Genomic DNA, 19,134 nt, shown 5'->3' with positions numbered 1-19,134 from the left:
CAGGAGAAACTTACAGGCGGAGACGGGCGCGCTGCGAGGAAACCCCGAGGGTCCACCAATCGCGAGACGCCTTTCTAAGTCTGACCAATTGCTCGCAAGAGGTCTTAACTTGGTTACCGGTCTGGGAACTACGTCGTGTGCGCACGGGACGCGCGCGATTGCCGAGGCGCAACCACAGTTGAGTGGGCGGCTGCTCTGGCGGGGATAGGATCGCACAAACTTGTTACAAATAGTCTCGATTCCGTAGAAAAGAGTCCTGGTACCTTATAGACAAGCCGCCGCGGAGACCGACTTAAGTTCAGATTCGGCTTCCAGCTCTTCGTAGCGGTGAGACAACCCCCCCCCCCACCCCTCTTCTGAACCTGTTTTCGACAAAACTAAGGCAAAACGTTCAGTGGCCGTGTTGGGAATTTTTTGGTTGTGAGCCTAGCCTTTAACGGCTGAGCCATCTCTCCAGCCCGGTGTTGGGAATTTTTAATTGAAATATTTTCTGTAAGTTTCCCAACAGAGTTGCACGTAGTAAGCATGCAATCAATAAAAGCCGTTATAGTTCGGAGTAGAACTTGTTCGTTGGTTGTTCTTCTTCTCCGGTTTTGTTTAACACAGAAAACTAGTTGTTGAGCAAAGCTGCTCCGCTTAGCCTTGCTCCCTGCATAAGTTACCCAGATCTTTACCAATGAACGGTATCCTGATTGTGTTCACTACAGCTCCACTTCTTGCCCAAGTCACAGTTATCTCTTGCTTCCAAAGTTCTCCTAACCAATCTTCTGCCTCCAAACTTTTATGTCTCGATAGAATATTTTAAAATACTCCCGCTCTCCACCCGATGATTGTGTGCACGCACTAGCGCACTAGGGACCTGGAGATCACAGATTAGGCTGATGGACCTGGGAGCCCAGGGTTCCATCTCTGTCTGTATCCCCAGCGCTGGGATTTCAGGCCATTGTTGCCGCAGTTGCTACTGCGGGTGGAATTCAAGTCCTCCTGCTTGTACAGCAAGTGTCAAGCTTTCCGACTGAACTGTTTCCCCAGCGCCCTCGTGATTTTTTAAAAGTATGTCAGATCGAGTCACTCTCTGGCGTAAAAGCCTCTAATGGCTTTAAATTGCACGCAAAGTAAAATGCCAACTCTATGGTAATTTACTGTTACCATAAAGCTGTCTAATTTAATGATCAGTATCCACTCATCTATTAAATATTCTAAAATCTTCCAGAATAATTAGCTCCCTTCCTTTTAAAAAAATTTTCATTGTATATATTAATGGTATATGGTACTTTCTTGCACAAGCAAATTATACAAGTATACAATGCACATGGAGCATATTCTCCTTCTTACCATATGCCCTCTTGCCTTCCTTTTTTTCTCTGTCCTGTATTCCCTTTGTTTCTCTAGACAGTTTTGCTTCTACTTTGATGCCGTCTATATGTATGTAATTTTAAGTACATATATAAACCAAGGAACCACAGATGAGAGAAAACATGTATTTGTCTCGCTGAGACTGGCTTACGTCCCTTAAGATGAATACTTCCAGTAGTATCCATTTTTCTGTAGACAGCATAACTGCATTCTTTATGATTAGACAAACGAACAAACAAAACCATTGTGTACATAATGCACATTTTCTTTATTCTGCTGTTGTTGAACTCCTGGGTTAGTTCTGTAACTTAGCTGCTGTGAATAGTGCTCAACAAACATGGATGTTCTGTCAACACACTTTCCTTCATTAATAAGAAAAAGGCTTATTTTATGTGCATGGGTGCTTTGCCTGCATGTAAGCCAGTGCATGTCTGTTGCTCAAGGAGGCCAGAAGAGGGTAGAGATCCCCTGGAACTGGACTTGGAGATGGATGTTGGTGCTAGGAATCAAATCCGGTCCTCTAGAACAGTATATGTTCTTAACCCATGAGCCATCTCTCCAGCCTGGCTTGCTAGTGCTGTATTGAGAATTTTTACATCTGTGTTCATTAAAGAGATAGGTGTATAATTTTCTTTTCTTTGTAGTGTCTTTGGTGCTAGTAGTAGGGCAAACTGGCTTTATTTTTAAAAAGTTATTTTATGGAATACTTTGAGAAGTGTTGGAGTTTTTCCTAAAGGTTTGGTAGAGTTTTGCAGTGAATCCATCTGGGATCTGGGTTTAAGCTTGTCTTAGTCACTGTTCTCTTGCTGTAAAGAGACACCATGACCACAGCAACTCTTACAAAATGAAGCACTTAACTGGAGCTTGCTTAACAGTTTAGAGGCCTAGTTCATTACCATAATGGCAGAGAGCATGGTGGCATGCGGGCAGATGCAGGAGCAGGAGCTGAGAGTGCTGTATCCAGCCAGATTCAAAAGCCTAGGCCTGTCACTCCTTAGTGACGCTCGTCCACCAACGAGACCACACCTGCTCCAACAAGGACATACTTAATCCTTCTAATCCTCTCAAAGAGTTTCATTCCTTGTTGACTAAGCATTCACATATATGAGCCTATGGGGGCCATTCTTCTTCAAATCACCATAGGACTCTTTAGTTGGGAGATTTTTGTTGTTGTTTTTAATTATTTTTACTGCTTCAGTATTGATGCTTGTTACATAGTTGTTTAAATTATCTCCTCTTCATGTAACTGGCAGGTTGTATACTTCTAGAAAGTTATCCATTTCTTTTAGGTTTTGCTGGTGATGGGAATTTCATTGATATCTTGTAATGGTTCCTTTTTTTTTTTTTTTCTGATATTGTTGATTTAAGGTTTCTCTGGTGTGTTGGTTAGTTTAGGTAAGGATCTGTTGATCCTGTCATTTCATGAATTCTTTATTTTTTTTTTTTCATTTCAATTTATTCATTTCTATGCCCCTACCATTTCTTGTTTATTTCTTGTGTGTGTGTGTGTGTGTGTGTGTGTGTGTGTGTGTGTGTGCGCGCGCGCGCGCGCCACATATGGAGGTCAGGACAAACTTGTAGTCTGTTCTTCCACCGTGTCAGTCCTAAGTGTTGAATTTGGATGGTCAGGCTTGGCGCCACAGCCTGCTGAGCTGTGTCCTGGTTCCATTTCTGTTGTTAGGATAAAAAACACCCTGAAGAAGGACGACATTCTTTGGCTTACAATTCCAGGTTACATAAAAAGTCCAATCATTGCAGAGAAGTCTCAGGGCAGGAATTTGAAATAGCTGGTCACACCACATCCACAATCAGGGGCAGAAACAAAAGTACTGTAAGTGTTACAGCTCTGGAGGGAAAGGGATCCTGGCTGTTGGAAAAGCCAAGCTATACCTTTAGCTCTGTTCTGGTGGGGGGATGGTTTCCCTACGGGAATGTAGCAATCCTGCCCCTCTCAAAGAGATCCATTATAGCTCACCTCTGCTCCACTCTTCTAAGAGACTTTTCCTGCAGAGATGTCCATTGCTTCTCTGCTCTACGAAAAGCTGTTACTTCTCTGCTTCACTCTGCTAAGGGAGAAACCCCTGCAGAAAGGTAGCGGGTTTTCTCCTGCTCTGTTGAAAGTTGTTACTTCTCTGCCCTGGTCCACTCCTTGGAAAGAAGGTCTTCACCCAGAACTCACTCAAGGGACTTATTGGGAGGGAAGTATCCAGGGTGGAAAAAGGCAGCTCCCAACTGAACTGGTACAGGGTTTATAAAGGGCTTTTTAGGGGCAGAGTTTTTCCAGGGTGAAGATTTTCAGCGTGGGAATTGGTCAGATTTCAATCCTGAGCTTGAAAACCTCAGAAATTGGCTGGATTTTTTGCTCAGTGATTGGTTGGTTGCATGCTCAGGAATTGGTTGGTTTTCCTGCTCAGGGATTGGTTGGTTTCATGCTCAGGAATTGGTTGGGTTCATGCTCAGGAATTGGTTGGTTTTCCTATTCAGGGATTTTTTGGTTTTCATGCTGAGTTGGTCAGGGGCAGAGTGTGTTTCTTTAGCTCTGGTTTCAGGGCCAAAGTGTGTTTCTTTTCTTTTTTTCTTTTTCTTTCTTTCTTTCTTTCTTTTTTTTTTTTTTTTTTCCAAGACAGGTTTTCTCTGTGTAGCTTTGCGCCTTTCCTGGAGCTTGCTCTGTAGACCAGGCTGGCCTCAAACTCACAGAGATCCGCCTGGCTTTGCCTCCCAAGTGCTGGGCTTAAAGGCGTGTGCCACCTCTGCCTGGCCAAAGTGTGTTTCTTTCACTGGCTCTTTTTAACATTTTGGTTTGGGTTTCAGGGCCAGGATTTGTTTCCTTCATTTGCTCTGGTTTTAGGCCAAAGTGTGTTTTTTTTGACTCTGATTTCAGAGTCAGGGTGTGTTTCTTTGGCTCTGGTTTCAGGGCCAAAGTGTATTTCTTTCACTTACTTTCCATCCAGTTATCTGAGGTTTGTCTTATTCTTGTTTTCCCAAGACCCTACGGTGGATTTTAAAATTATTTGTGATGTCTCTGAATTTTTAAAATGTAGGTGTGCAGTTCCCTCTTAGAACTGATTTCATGGTTACAAGGAGATGGCTCAGTGGGGAAATGCACTTACTATGCAAACCTAATGACCTGAGTTCAATTCTTGAAGCCCTCATCAAAAGCTAGATGTGGTAGTTCACATCTGTATCTCAACATTCCCACTTCAAGATGGGAGGCTGAGAAAGGGAGTCAGGCAAAAGCTTGAAGGCCAGCTAGCCTGTAGCACAAAACAGAGACACAAACAGGAGAGGCTTGGTGAGATGGCCCAGTGAGTAAAGAGGGATGCTGTCAAGTTTGAGTACCCGAGTTCAGTCTTTGTACCCAAATGGTATAAAGAGAACTGACTCCCTCATGTTGTCCTATGGCCTCGACATGCTTGTATGGTATGTGCATACAGTGCATGCGTGCGCGCACACATGATAATGTACATTCAGATTTTTGAAACAGTAAGAGAGACTGCCTCGTGGTCCAGAGGGTGCCTAGCAAATAACCTAGCTGTCATCATAGAGCCTTTGCCCAGTGACAGATGGAGGCAGATACAGAGATCCACGGCCAGGCACCAGGCTGAGCTCCAGGAATTGAATTGATGAGAGAGGAGAGATACTACAGGCAGGGGACATCAAGATCATGATGGGAGGACGTGCAGAGATGACCGGCCACACTAGTGGAAGCCCATGAACTGTGGACTGGTGGCTGTGGATCCCCCATGGGACTGGACTAGGCCCCCTGGATACGGAAAATGGTTGTTTGGCTCGAACTGTTGTGGGGGCACCCAGGCAGGGGGATCGGGATCTGTCCCTGGTCTATGGGCAGGCTTCTGGAATCTGGTGCCTGTGGTATGACACCTTGCACAGCCTTGGTGCGGTAGGAAGGGGCTTGGACCTGCCTAGGCTCAGTGTGCTGGGCTCTGCTGACTCCCCATGGGAGACCTCGATTTGGGGGATGTGGGGATGTGGGGTGGCTTGGGGAGTAAGTAGAAAATTTCTTTCTTTCTTTTTTTTTTGAGCTGAGGATCGAACTCAGGGCCTTGTGCTTGGCTAGGCAAGTGCTCTACCACTGAGCTAAATCCCTAGCCCCGAAAATTTCTTAATAAAGAAAAATGAAAAAAAAAAATAGAGACTGCCTCAACAAGGTGGAAGGAGAATACTGACTCCTGGTGGTTACTCTGCCCCCACCACCCACCTTCATCACGTGTCATAGGTTTGGGGATGTTGTATTTATATTATTCTAGTCTAGTAATTTACAAAGTTGGTTTAGGTTTATGATTTTTAAGCTGTGTCTGTATGTGTGTGTCCCTGTGGGTATGTGCATATGTGGGTATAAGGGCCCTCAGAAGAGGCTGTGGATCTCCTGGAGCTGGAGTTAGAGTTGGTGGTGAGCCACCCCTCATGGGTGCTCTGCAAGCACAGTGAGTAGCCCACGACCACCTCCTCCCGTTGTTCAGTCTCCTTCAGTTAGTGAATGCTCGGTAGTTTCTCTTGTTGTTGGTTTCTAGTTTTACCCAATGATGATGGGTAATGAACATGAGATTATTTCACTTTCCCTGTATCTGTTAAGACTTGCTTTGTGTCCTATTATGTGACGTGTTTTAGAGAAAGTTCTGTGGGATGTCGAGAAGACTGTGTTTGGATGAGATGCTTTGTAGATGTCAGTTAGGTCTGTTTGATCTAGGATGCTGTTTAATTCAGGTGTTTATTTGTTGTCAGAGTAGCCTGTGTGGTGGTGGGGGTGGGGTATTGAAGGTACCAGTTATGGTGCTGGGGCTAACCTGTGTCTGTGTCTGTTTCCGGAGGTATCTGTTTTATATGATTGGGTGACTTGTGTTTGGGGAATAGTGACATCTTCCTGATTGGTTGTTCCCTCAATCAGTGTGAAGTGACCTTGTCTTTTCTGAATAGATTTGGTTTGAAGTGTATTTGTCAGCTGTTAGAACAGCAACACTCATTTGCTTCCTAGGTTAGTTTTCTTGGAATAGCCATACCCTAGTCCATTCTTTCACCCCAAGGTAGTTAGTATCTGCCCGTGATGGGGAGGTACATTTCTTGGAGGCAACAAAAAAAGGTACATCCTTTTTTTTTTTTTTTTTTTTTCGATGTCCAATCTGCTAGTCTGTGTCTTTTGATTGTGGAATCAAGATAATTAAGATTTGCTCTGGAACAGGACATGGTGGCCCACACTTTTAATCCTAGCGCTCAGGTGGCAAAGGCAGGTGGATCTCTGTAAGTTCAAAGATAGACTGGTCTACAAAGTGAGTTCCAGGACAGCCAGGGTTACGTAGAAAAACCCTGTCTCAAAAACCAAAACTCAAAAAAAGATGAAGATTCAGTTGTGAATGAGAAGCAGGTATTAGTCCCCGCCAATGTGTTCATCTGTAGTGTTAGGAGTCTGTTCTTGCTTACTTAGATTCTGTTCCATCATGATTATTCTTCCCTTTGGCCTTGTAGATGCGTTTATCTTTCTCTCCACTATGAAGGAGTCCTTCAGATAGCTTCTGTAGAACCAGCTTATTGGTCAGGAGTTCCGTTTTTGTTTTTTTTGTTTTTTTTTTTAAATCATAGAAAGGCCTCCTTTCTCCTTCAGTTTTGACAAATAGCTTGGGTATGATAGTGTGGGCCTCAAACTGTCTTTATTTATACTACAAACTGTCTTTATTATTTATAAGCATGTTTTTTTGTTTTTTTGTTTTTTTTTAAATATTAACAAACATGCTTTTTCTACCCTCCAATGTTAACCTCCGGCAAAAACAAATATGTCAATTTTTTTTTCTCAGCTTTTACATCAAAACATTTTTAAACCAAAAACAACACTTATCATTTTGCTAGCTTGGCCAAATATTGAGCTAGGTACATCCTGTCTTTATAAAACTAAAAGGTTTTGTACATAGGTACACATCTTCAAGAACAACAGTCTTGCTCAAAACATACTTACAGAAACAGGGGTGATCTGCCTCTGATCGTATCAGCACTGAATCAGAACAGCTCCCAGGGTCTGGAGCGACAGCTGGCATCCCCAGGCAAGAAAACTGAGGAGCATCAGCTCCCAGGGAATTTTAGGGGAAAATACTGGAGGAAAAAAAAATGTGGTTTCCGGGAATGATGACATCTGTCCTGTTTGTGTAACTGACAAAATGACACTAAAAACCGCCAAGAGAATCATCAGTATTGGGAGAGAGAAGAGAGGGTGCAGGCCGCGCTGTCCCAGCAGTATCCCAGCAGTATTCTGCGCTGTCCTGAAGTCCACTGGTCCTTGCCGAGTGAGGCTGCCCGTGGGCTTTGCCTCATCTGGAGACCCCTTGGACAAGCACTCATCTACTGGTCCAAAACTAGCCGCACAGCTCCCGACAGTCATGTGAGTTCTTTTCTAGTCTCTTTATGATTTAAAAATTTGGGAGAACTTCACACATGAGCATTATATCTGCATCACTCCCACCCCCCACCCCCCCAGACTCCTTTCAGCGCCCCCTGGTTTGCCGCTCTAAAGGTTGTGAGACCTGGGAGGATAGAGCCTAAAAATGAGGCAGACTAAAGTCTCATGCAATGACCAACTTTATTCAGAGCATCAGACAATTTATACTCCAGGGTTAAGAATCACATGAGTCCTGTCTTCAGTCACCACCAGGGTGTGTAAAAAAAAAAAAAAAATCCATGAAGGTGGCGAGGGCTTAGGAAAAATTCTTGTCTATCTGAGGACTAAACCTTTTCTATCTGGGAAAAAATAAGGAAACACACACGTTTTCTGATGGTAGCTTTCTCTTTTACTTCATCTTAAAAAAATCCTCTTTAATACCATAAAGTATGGTAATATACTAAATAGATAAAAGGAAAGAATATGATTCTTCCAATTGTATTTTAATTGAGTGCTTGAAAATACATTACTGAATAATGAAAAAAAATCCTCTTTAAAAATCCCTCTTGCTCTCTCTACTGCCTAGCTACTTGTCCTCTCTTCTCGGCTCCCTCTGCACACCCACACCCACACCCACACTCTAACACACTCACAGCTAGCTCTTTACACAGCTCCTCTACATAGCAGCAGCTCCTTCGGACAGCACTCTCCCCCACTCACACTTACTCTGCAATATTCCCTCGCTCTTCACTCATTCTTTCACTCACCTTGCTTCCTCGCTTCTTCATATTCAGCTACATCTCCATTTCAACTCTCTCTCTCTCTCACACACACACACACACACACACACACATACTTTCACACACTCACACATTCACTCACACACACACATTCACACATATACACTCATACACACACACATTCACACACTCACACACACATTCACTCACACACTCTCTCATTCCTCCTTCTCTTCTCATAACCAAACTCTGGACAATTCCATGTTACATTTTCAGGGTCCGACCCATTCTCCTAACACATGATAAGTCACACAGTTTTTCTCAGGCTAGCGATGTCACACAGACCGGCTAGTGAGCAATGCTTGGCTGTTCACGTAGCTCTTTCCCAGACAGCGAATGACATTGAAATTCAGGATGCAATAACAGTAGTTTGCTGAACTTGAGTGGTTGGGGTACATGCAGAAAGAGAATTACTGCAGAGGGTTATGTCTACCAAAGTTGTTTCAGTTCTGACCTTGATTTAGCTGTAAACACCTGGAACTTACGTTTGTGTATTCTCTGCAGGGGCAGCTAGTCTGTATTGAATTTGTTCTGAAATCTAGAATTAGCTGTCTTTGTGACTGAGAATGCTGTTAGTTTCCTGTGTCAGTTAAGAAAAACATTCTAGTATTATTTCTAATCATCAGAATTATACAGATTAAGCAGAAATCATCTTCCTGACCACCCACTGCTTTAAGTGTGCTCAAAGATGGAATATTTTTATGAGATAAACACACAAGCAGTGGGGAAAACCCATAAGTGTTACTAGAAAAGAAATAAAGTGGCACATGAGAAAAATTACAGACAGAAACAACTGGTCAGTGACTCCACAGCCTTGCCAGGTGGAGCTCCCCATCAGGTGGATCTGGTGAGTTGACCTGTTAAGTACTAGTTGTCACCTGCTTTATACTCCCACGACCTCCTGCCTTCACTCTTAAGGAGACCTTACTATTAGATTAATAATTTTTGGAGGAATTCTGTTCATTATTTTCTTATGTTTCTTATGTTTGCATTGGGACTTGGATTGCAGTTAGGTTCATTGGTTACCCCCCTCCCATTCTATCAGTAGACACATTTGCACAGTTCCAGAAGGACAAGGTTGTAGTAGGGTTAAGGTATCATTTTTCTCTGCCATACTGGGGTCCTACATTGGAAGTTAGACCCTTGGCCCGTTGGCCATGTGTTTGGGGTACTAGGTGCAATACCCAAACTCGCCTGAGAATAGAATGGTGTCCGTAAAAACAATCATTATCAAAGTGTAGATCCACTATGAAAATACAGAAATAGTAAAAACAAAACGAAACCCAAATCATCCCTTGAGCTCGGTCATTCTGGGTGCAAAGAAACACTCACAGTACTGTGTTCATCCTGTGAGTGTGAATGGAAGGAAAAGCAGAGGAAGATTAGTGTTGTATGAGTTTTATCTGGGGGTCCTTTCACCCCATCAAAGAATCAATTCTATCCAAGTCTGGCTTTTAATTAGAATTACTTACAGGCTCATGGGCAATTTAGCAATTGCAGCACCTAAGGAAAGTTTCTCCTGGTGGTATTTATTGCCTACAGATCCTCTGGGAGGCACACAGCCTTGTGAGCCCCTCCACTAGCAACCGTTAACTGCCTCTGTCCTCAGAGGGCAGCCTCCTGAGCCTCTGCTCCATAACTGAACACTAATGGGCAAGTGGGTGACAGATAATCACAGCGTGTGTAGATCTCCGCAGTTACTCATAGTTATCCAGAGTTCAAGAGCTCAATGGCCATGTCATGCTTGGAAGACAGCATTCCACAACATAATGGCCCTTTCCTCCTCTCTTATAGTCTTCTCCCTCTTTTGCATTCTTGGGTGAATGAGTATGTGATATAGATGATATAGGTGATATTGATGATACAGATATAGGTAATAAAGATGGCCTATTTAGGGCTGAGCATACAGTTATAGATAATAGAGATGGCCTATTTAGGGCTGAGCATACAGATATAGATATAGGTAATAGAGATGGCCCATTTAGGGCTGAGCATACAGTTATAGATATAGGTAATAGAGATGGCCCATTTAGGGCTGAGCATACAGATACAGATATAGGTAATAGAGATGGCCCATTTAGGGCTGAGCATACAGATACAGATATAGGTAATAGAGATGGCCCATTTAGGGCTGAGCATACAGATACAGATATAGGTAATAGAGATGGCCCATTTAGGGCTGAGCATACAGATACAGATATAGGTAATAGAGATGGCCCATTTAGGGCTGAGCTTACAGCAGTCACACTTTTCTACTTTGGCCATTTTTAAGTTTCTACAGAACTATTGCCCACAGCTAAAAGAAGCTTTGTGGTCCAAATATGAGAGCGGCAATAATCTGAGAATAAACATAAACATGTAAAAGATGGTTTGACCAGCACATCATGTTCATTTAGTAAACCAAGCCCAGTGGCTTCCCCGCTAGGGCCCATGATCTCCCTGGCTACAAGCTTTTGCCAGCCTTAAAGCACTGGGTTTATAGCACCAGACGTGAGTGTCTTCCTTTTCTTTCTGTGGAGCAGGCCTTATAGCTAATGACAAGTGGTTGGTTTTATCTATAACAGTCATGCTACTACTCTACCAGAAGGTGTGTTGATGATAGGTAAGACAGTTGGTAGTAATTTTCAGCTTAATTCAGCACCTTTCAGCACTGTGAAAACCAGCCAATGAGGAGGAAGCTTCCAGCTTAATCCCAGCTTGTTTTCTCCATGTCCTGCAACCACAGTGATGTCTTCCCCAATAGGGTTTTTACGTCTACTGCAGGCAACCCATAGCAACGGTGATAGCTTGTATTGTTTGTGGGGGTCCTCCGGGGCTCCTCGGCCAACATCTCTTAGGAAGGTGGTCTATCCCTGGTTTTAGAGTTTTCATTAGTAACCCTATGGCATCTGGGGATACCTTCTCCCACCAATACAGGTCACTTTATTCAAGCTCTTTATTGCCTTATCACAGGCACAGGCTTGTTGGAGAATTCTCTCATTCACTTGTGTGCCCTCTGTAATTTCATCCAATTGTAAAGTTCCCAAGAATTTCACAGCTATGTCTAGCCAGGCATACTGTGTGAGCTCATTTCCTACCCTCCTATCAGTGTGCATATGCCTTTCAGGTTCTTTTCTAAGTTTGTAAACACTCAGAGGCGAGCATTGAATTACCTGTGAAATGAAACTTTTTGCAAAGGGTAGTCAGGATCCCTGAAGGCCCACCACCCATGATCCAAGCAAATACCTGTTGATTTCAGGGGTCAGCAGCTAAGGGGACACTAGAGAAAAATGTTAGCAAGGTCCAATACAGCATGAAAATAGTTGAATATTTATACTAATTCTTTCTGCAAAATACTGGGTACAGTAGTCTGGATGGGAAGTCATACTTCACTTTGTCCCCCACAATTCACATTCATACTCCACGAGCCCTCTGTCCTCATCCTGGTGCACTGTCTTAGAGCCACCATGCATCTCCCTACCTCCTGCAGGCATTGGGCGGGGATGGGGGGGGTGGGCAGGGGGGGGCGCCTCAGACTGGCTCTAAGGCCAAGGGGGAGTATGGTCATATTCCCTCTTGGTGTGATAGTAATTCTTGGTTGTGTCTGGAATTAATTTAAAACTCAAGCAGCTGGGCACCTCTAAGGAATTTTTTTTTCCTTGATTGGATTATTTGAAGTGGGAAAACCCACTCTAAATCTAGGCTATATCTTCTAGTGGCAGCCTATATAAATGACATGGAAAGAAGTTTTGCCTTTTGCCAGCTTGTCCTCATTCTCAACTGGCAAGTACCTATGACCTGCCTAGGCATTCCTTTATGGCTTTAGAGCAGTGGTTCTCAACATGTGAGTCGTGACCCCTGGGGGTCTTATATAAGATGTCCCTCATATCAGATATTTACATTATGGTTCAAAACAGTAGCAAAATTAGTTATGAAGTAGCAACAAAAATAACTTTAAGGTTGGGGAATCACCAGAACATGAGGAAGTGTATTAAAGGGTCACAGCATTAGAAAGGTTGAGAACCACTGCACTGGAGCCTGTTTCTTCAAGATTCCAACATATATGAAGAGCAGCTGAGACATCCATCTTCATGGACTGAATAACTGTGGGATTCTTGGGACTTTCAGTCAGGAAACAGCCAGTGTAGTAGCTGGAACACAGCCTGTCAGCCACCCTAATAAGTCCCAAACACACACACACACACACACACACACACACACACACACACACACACACACACACACAGTTCCTTTCCTCTAGAGAACCCTGATTTCCCTGGGCCCTAGTTGTGACTTACTGCTGCTTTTCTATTGGCCACATGCGGCTGCTGAAAGGGCCTTGGGCTGGGTGAACAGTTTCTGTCCTTAGGATACTTGCTGCAGTAGAGAGATATGTTCTGATTACTGGGGATAGGCATGAGGTAGGACTAAAATCCCAGGACAAGGTTAGTCTCTTCACTTGTACTGTTCTAGCCTTTACACACTGTACAGTTTTGTCCAGGGGAAGTTGGAAGCTTTCCAGAGGCTCACAAGCACTGGATTTGGCTATTTTGTCCTTACAAAATTCATCAATACAAATACACATTTTCTTTTGAGTTATCCAGTGTCTTAGTTTGGTTTGTGTTGTGATGAACATCATGACCAAAAGCAACTCAGGGGGCAAAGGGCTTATTTGACAGACAGTTAACAGTCCATTATGGTGGGAAGCCAAGGGATAACTCAGTTAGGAACATAGAGGCAGACAGGAACTGAGTCAGAGACCATGGAGAAACACTGCTTACTAGCTTGCTCAGCCTGCTTTCTTATACAAACCAGCACCACCTGCCCAAAGTGGCATTGCCCATAGGGAACTGGATCGTCACACATCAATCATCAATGAAAAAAATGCACCTGTAGACCTGCCTACAGGCCAGGCTGATGGAGGCAATTCTTCAATTGAGATTCCCTTTTTCCAGATGTAGGCAGTTTTCCTGTCCCTACTTCCTGCTCCAAAATAATCACTCAGATACTTAATTTAAATTATAAATGCTCTGCCAATAGCTCAGGCTGGTTACCAGCTAACTCTTACATTTAAATTAACCATTTCTATTAATCTATGTATTGCCATGTGGTTCATGGCTTACTTGTCCTCTAGCATGTCTTGCTTCCTGGGCAGTTGGCTGGTGTCTCTCCTGACTCCATACTCCTTCCCATCATTCTCAATTTGGCTTTCCTGCCTAACTTCCTGTCCAGCTACCAGCCTGTCAGCTTTTTATTAATCAATGAGAGTAATACATATTCACAGTGAACAGAAGGATTATTCCACAGCATCCAGATGTGTCTAGGTTAGTGTTATGTTGACCAAGACCAATCAGCACATGCAGACAGGCTCCTTCATCTAGTTTTTCTTATCCCCTCTTGATGGTTTTAGCATTTTACAAACTTAATTTACATGCTAGTCTAAATAATTCAGACCTGCTAGAGCCTCTCTTCCCTTGTAAAGATTATGTCAGCCTTAACACTATTGTGAACAGTTCTGCCTGGTTCAGTGAACTGGGCATTGTGATAAAATACTTTGACAAGAAGCAAGTTAGGGGAGAAAGGGTGTACTTTGAATTAAATCCCATCGTGGTGGTGAAGACATGGCAACAGGCAGAGAAAGTATGGTATCAGGAGAACAGAACAGGCTGATCACATGGCATCTGTGCTCAGAAAGTGGGGAGAAAACAAATGTGGCCAGCTTGTAGAACTCCAAGGCCCACCCCTTGTGATGTATTTCCTCCAGCAAGGCTCCATATCCTGGAAGCTCCATAACTTTCCTAGACAGCTCCACCATTTGAGGTCCAATGTTTAGACCCATGAGCCTATGTAGCCATTCATATTCAAATCATAGTATTCCACCCTTGGTCCTCATAGGCTCATGCCATCTTGTGATGCAAAAAGCATTTAGTCCAACTTTCAGAGTTCCCATAGTCTTTTTAAGAACACCAACACTGCTCTAAAGTCCAGAGTCTCTTCTGAGACTCAAGGCAATCTTTGAACTATGTAACCCACTGAACAACAGAAAACAGATTACATACTTCCAACATACACAGGGCCTGAGTAAACATTCCTATTCCAAAAGGAAGAAATGGGGCATAGTGATGGATGCTCAGGCCAAAACATTACTAAAACCTAGCAGAGCAAACAACAAATCCTTTAGCACCATTTCTGGTACCTGGGACTCCAGTTTCCAAGGCCTAACTCTGCTTTTTTTCTTTCTTTCTTTCTTTCTTTCTTTCTTTCTTTCTTTCTTTCTTTCTTTCTTTCTTTCTTTCTTTTCTCTCTCTCTCTCTCTCTCTCTCTCTCTCTCTCTCTCTCCATCCCTCTCCCTCCCTCCCTCTCTCTGTCTCTCTTTCTTCCTTCCCTCCCTCTCTCTCTCTCTCTCTCTCTCTCTCTCTCTCTTTCTTTCTTTTTTTTTCAGCTTTGCTGCCTGCAACATACATTTCCCTTGGCCTGGCTCCACTCTGTATGCAGCCCTCCTAGGCAGATGTCCCACTGTGATGGCATTTCAAACATCTTGGGGGTCTCCATCACAACCCAGGCTTTATCTTTACAGCTTCAAGCACAGTGGCTTTGCGGGGACTCCCAGTCTGCACCAACACCCACCCCAACACACACACACACACACACACACACACACACACACACACACACACAAACACACACACACACACACTCTGCTTGGACTCAGGTGCTCTCTGAAACTCATGGGAAAAAAAAAAATCAATATCCTCCTCAGTCTTACATCTTTCATGCATCCAAAGCCAATATGATGTGGACCATATTACCTATTTCTGCTTCCAGCTCAAGATGGAGCCCGAGAACCTTGGACCACTGTTGCAACAACTTCAGTGTGCTACAGCTGGCAAAAACTTACCTAGGCGTTTGCTAGGTACAGAGTGGAGACCATCCCAGGGCTCTGCTTTTCTGGGTTGGGACCTTCATTGAGGGTTTGTCCTCAGGGCTCCTTTCCTTTTGTTTCTGTGCAGAGCAAGGAGCTTCTCTTAGCAATTATCCCTTTCCCAGGACATGTCTTAGAGGCAGGGTTAAGCCTATTTCTGCCTCTTTCTTCTTCAGACTGCACATTTCATTCCTTCAGTCCCACTTGCTTGTTTATTATAGGCCCGCATCAGAGTAATCAGTAATAACCATGCAACAGGCGCAGTGTTATCTGTCTTGAAGTCTTAGTCTATGTTAGAGTCAGGCTTGCTCAAATTCTTAGGAAAGGAGCAGAAGGCAGCCAGGGTCTGTGTCAAACCGTCACACTAACGGCCCCTAGTCCAGGTCCTGATAGGAGCCTTGTTCCCTCATGAACGTCACAAACAAGGCTCCACTGTCTCGCTCTCTCAGTGTTGCTGCCTTCTGGCCTACACTTGAATGACTTACTCCATTCTGTTTCCAGCCTTCAGTTCTTTTCCAGCCTGGAGTTCTGAAACTTTAACATTCTACCAAACGAAAGCCCAAAGGCCACGTGGTCAGGTATACCGCAGCAATGACTCCACTTCTTGGTACCATTTCCTGTGTTAGTCTCTTTTCTGTTATTGTGTTAAAAATACCCTGAAAACAAACAAACAGACACACAAACAAACAAAAACAATGTAGGGAGAAAGGGTTTATTTTGGCTCACAGTTCCAAAGGGATAGTCTGTCATATCCGGGAAGGCATGGCAGCAGGAGCAGGGAGGTGGCTGACCACATTGCATCTATACTTGGGAAGCAGTATTGAGAAACAGCAGGCGCCACACGTACACACACACACACACACACACACACACACACACACACACACTTAGAAAGCCATTCCCAGTTCAAACAGTAGAATGACAGACTATTCCCTGATCATCATAGTTTCTTGTATTGGACCATTACTAAGGCCTCCATCTGTATACCATACTATGAATTTTCCTTTTGGTATTAAAGGCTGGACCTGATGGTTGGGTATCTATCACTTCTGCCTCATCCTCAATGTCCACTTACTGTGGGTTCCAAGTTTTGGAATCCCATGAGGGGCCGTGTGGGGACTAAGATAGAAGTTGTTACCTGGGAGCTAGGTATTGCTGCTGTGACAGGGCCTGACCGTGATGCACGTTGGCAGAATGTGGACTTTGGATTAGGAAAGCGGTTGAGTGTGTTAAGGGGGCCTTTCTAATAGGCCATACTGGTTGGAGCATGCTGAGGTTGGACAGTGCTGAGGGAGATTTGAACTGTGGGGGTCCAGCCCAGGAAGTTTCAGAGGGGAAGACTATTAGGAAGTGGCCTAGAGATCATTCTTGGGATATTTCGGCAAAGAATGTGGCTGCCTTTTTTGCTCTTGTCCAGAAAATCTGCCTGAGGCTAAATTGAAGAGTTTTGGATTAATGGCATTGGCAGAGATTTCAAGACAGCCTCGTATTGACCCTTGTATGGTTGTTAGTGGTCACATTTATGCAGGTCTATAATGAAAAGGAGAAAGCTGAGCAAGGAAAAACACAAAATGTACAGTTCAAGTGGAAAGGAGCACCAGGACAGGATGTGTAATGGAGCTAAGTTCAGTGCTCAAGAAGGTAGTTTAAAGAAAAGCCCAGTGCTAAATGGAATAAAGGGAGTGATGGCCTCAGGGCAAGACCCCACCCAGCTAAGCTTCCAACTTCTGGAAAGGAATCAAAGATCATAAGTAGTGAAGGAAACCATCAAAAACAGAAAGCTAATGAAAATGTAATTGAAAAGATTACATCTTGGCATCTTCGGCCCTGTGGTTCTGGCTTTAGAATCAATGATAAAAGAAGTGGGTTGTGGACTCTACCTCCCTAACTAAGGAAAGCTGCTGAGGTCAGGCATGTGTCAGGGTGTCCCTGCATGGAGACGCCATTGTGTGAAGCTGTGAAGGTGAGGCCTGGATTGCCTTGGAGAACCCAAGACATTGGAGATGCCAGAGTCTGGGATACTTGCAGAGGAGAGCTGCTAACAGGGAGTGGAACCGGCTCAAGAGAAAGAAGTGTGTTGCAGTCAACAAAGCTGAACAGAGTTGGAGACCTGAAGAGCACTTTGACATCAAACAGGGAAATGCAGGATTTGGAGTTTTCCTTGCTGGTTTTCGGTCTCGCTTTGGTCCAGTATCTCCTCACTGTGCTCCCTTCCCTCCATTTTGGAATGGTAATGTATAGCCTGTGCCACTGTATGTTGAAGATTATTCGGGAAGCAGAATGCTGGAAACAGCATCTCTCACCTCCTTTTATTCAGTTAGGAGACCGCCATGAATCTCAGAAGAGACTGAACTTTTAAACATTATTGAGACTGATAGACTATGGGACTTTTGAGGTTGGACTGAATGCATTTTTGCATTATGATATGGCTACAGGCTGATGGGGGGTGGTCAGAGAGTGGAATGTGGTGGTTTGAAGAAGAATGTCCCCCATAGGCTCATAGGTTTGAGTACTTAGTCATTAAGGGAGTGGCACTACGTGGGAGGGATAAGGAGGTGTGTCCTTGTTCGGGTGGGTGTGGCCTTGTGGGAGGAAAGGTGTCACTGAGGATGGGTTTTGAGATTTTAAAATCCAAGCCAGGACCAGCAGCTCTCTTCCTGCTGCCCATGGTTCTGGATGTAGAATTCTCAGCTACTTCTACAGCACCACATCTGCCTGTGTGGTGCTGTTCTCCCTACCATGACAATGGACTAAACCTCTGGAATTGTAAGCAAGCCCCAACTAAATGCTGTCCTTTATAGGAGTTACCGTAGTTCACAGCAATTGAGCACCGACTGAGGCAGCTATTTACTACAGATTTAATTTGTGCTCTCCCCCTTCCCCCTGCCACCATAAGAAATGTCAAGCCAACATCTCCATCTCGTCATCTCTCACTGCCCCCTTTCCTGCCAGTTCAGAGGGAGTGTGGATATCATCTGCATGCCTTTTTCTTGTAATTCTTTTGACGGCAATTTTTCTGGGAAGACAGCTCAACCCCAGTGCATGTCTTATTGTCTAGATAAGGGGCTAGGCTACAGTTTGCTTGAAGCCCTGTCCCATACATGCCACTTGGAGGGATTGTAGTATATTCTCTAACCCATCAGCCATTTTGGGATTGTCTCCATACACAAATGGACCCCATGTGTCAGGATGGCATGCCACTCCATACATCATTGAGGAAAATGGCCTCCTTGAGATCCACCGTGCCCATCCATCAGACACATCAGATTTAGTGGTATGTCTTTTACCCACAGCATATATACTGGAAGACATGCCATCCTGTGCCACATTTGGAAGGGTTGTCCAGGTGGAGTCTCCACCCTCAAAGAGCCAGCTTCAAAGACAGTGCAGATGCTCCTCACAATGTCATCTTTAGTTCTGTTGTGCCGAAGTTTTGGGCAACAAGTATTGTGTGAACTTTTCTGGGAGCATGAATAGATGTCTGTTTATGCCAGGTAGGGCACCAGCAGTAGACCACCACCACCACCACCACCACCACCACCACCACCTCCAATGACACAAAACAACTGTATATGAGTCTAGCGTGATAACCAATAAATTTATTGGAACATGAGTGAGGGGTTTCAACAGGAGCACGGGCAGCTTACAAAAGACTGCATCTTGAGGAAAATCTCCCTCTCAGCAAGTGTTCACTG

At 44.1% G+C, this 19,134-nt stretch overlaps 1 protein-coding gene across 1 annotated transcript in view; it reads left to right on the top strand.

Annotated features, from left to right (window-relative positions):
- The first annotated feature begins 8 nt into the window (after positions 1 to 8).
- Tbccd1 (TBCC domain containing 1) overlaps positions 9 to 19,134 on the top strand; it is a 50,435-nt gene continuing 31,309 nt past the window's right edge. The window contains exon 1 of the mRNA XM_036204187.1: positions 9 to 327. The gene's annotated coding sequence lies outside the window, so the exon portion shown is untranslated. The remainder of the gene's footprint in view (positions 328 to 19,134) is intronic.

Source organism: Onychomys torridus, chromosome 12, assembly GCF_903995425.1.
Source record: "Onychomys torridus chromosome 12, mOncTor1.1, whole genome shotgun sequence".
Classification (NCBI taxonomy): domain Eukaryota; kingdom Metazoa; phylum Chordata; class Mammalia; order Rodentia; family Cricetidae; genus Onychomys; species Onychomys torridus.
Note: the sequence above shows the minus strand (reverse complement) of the source record. Positions and strands in the feature narration are given on the sequence as shown.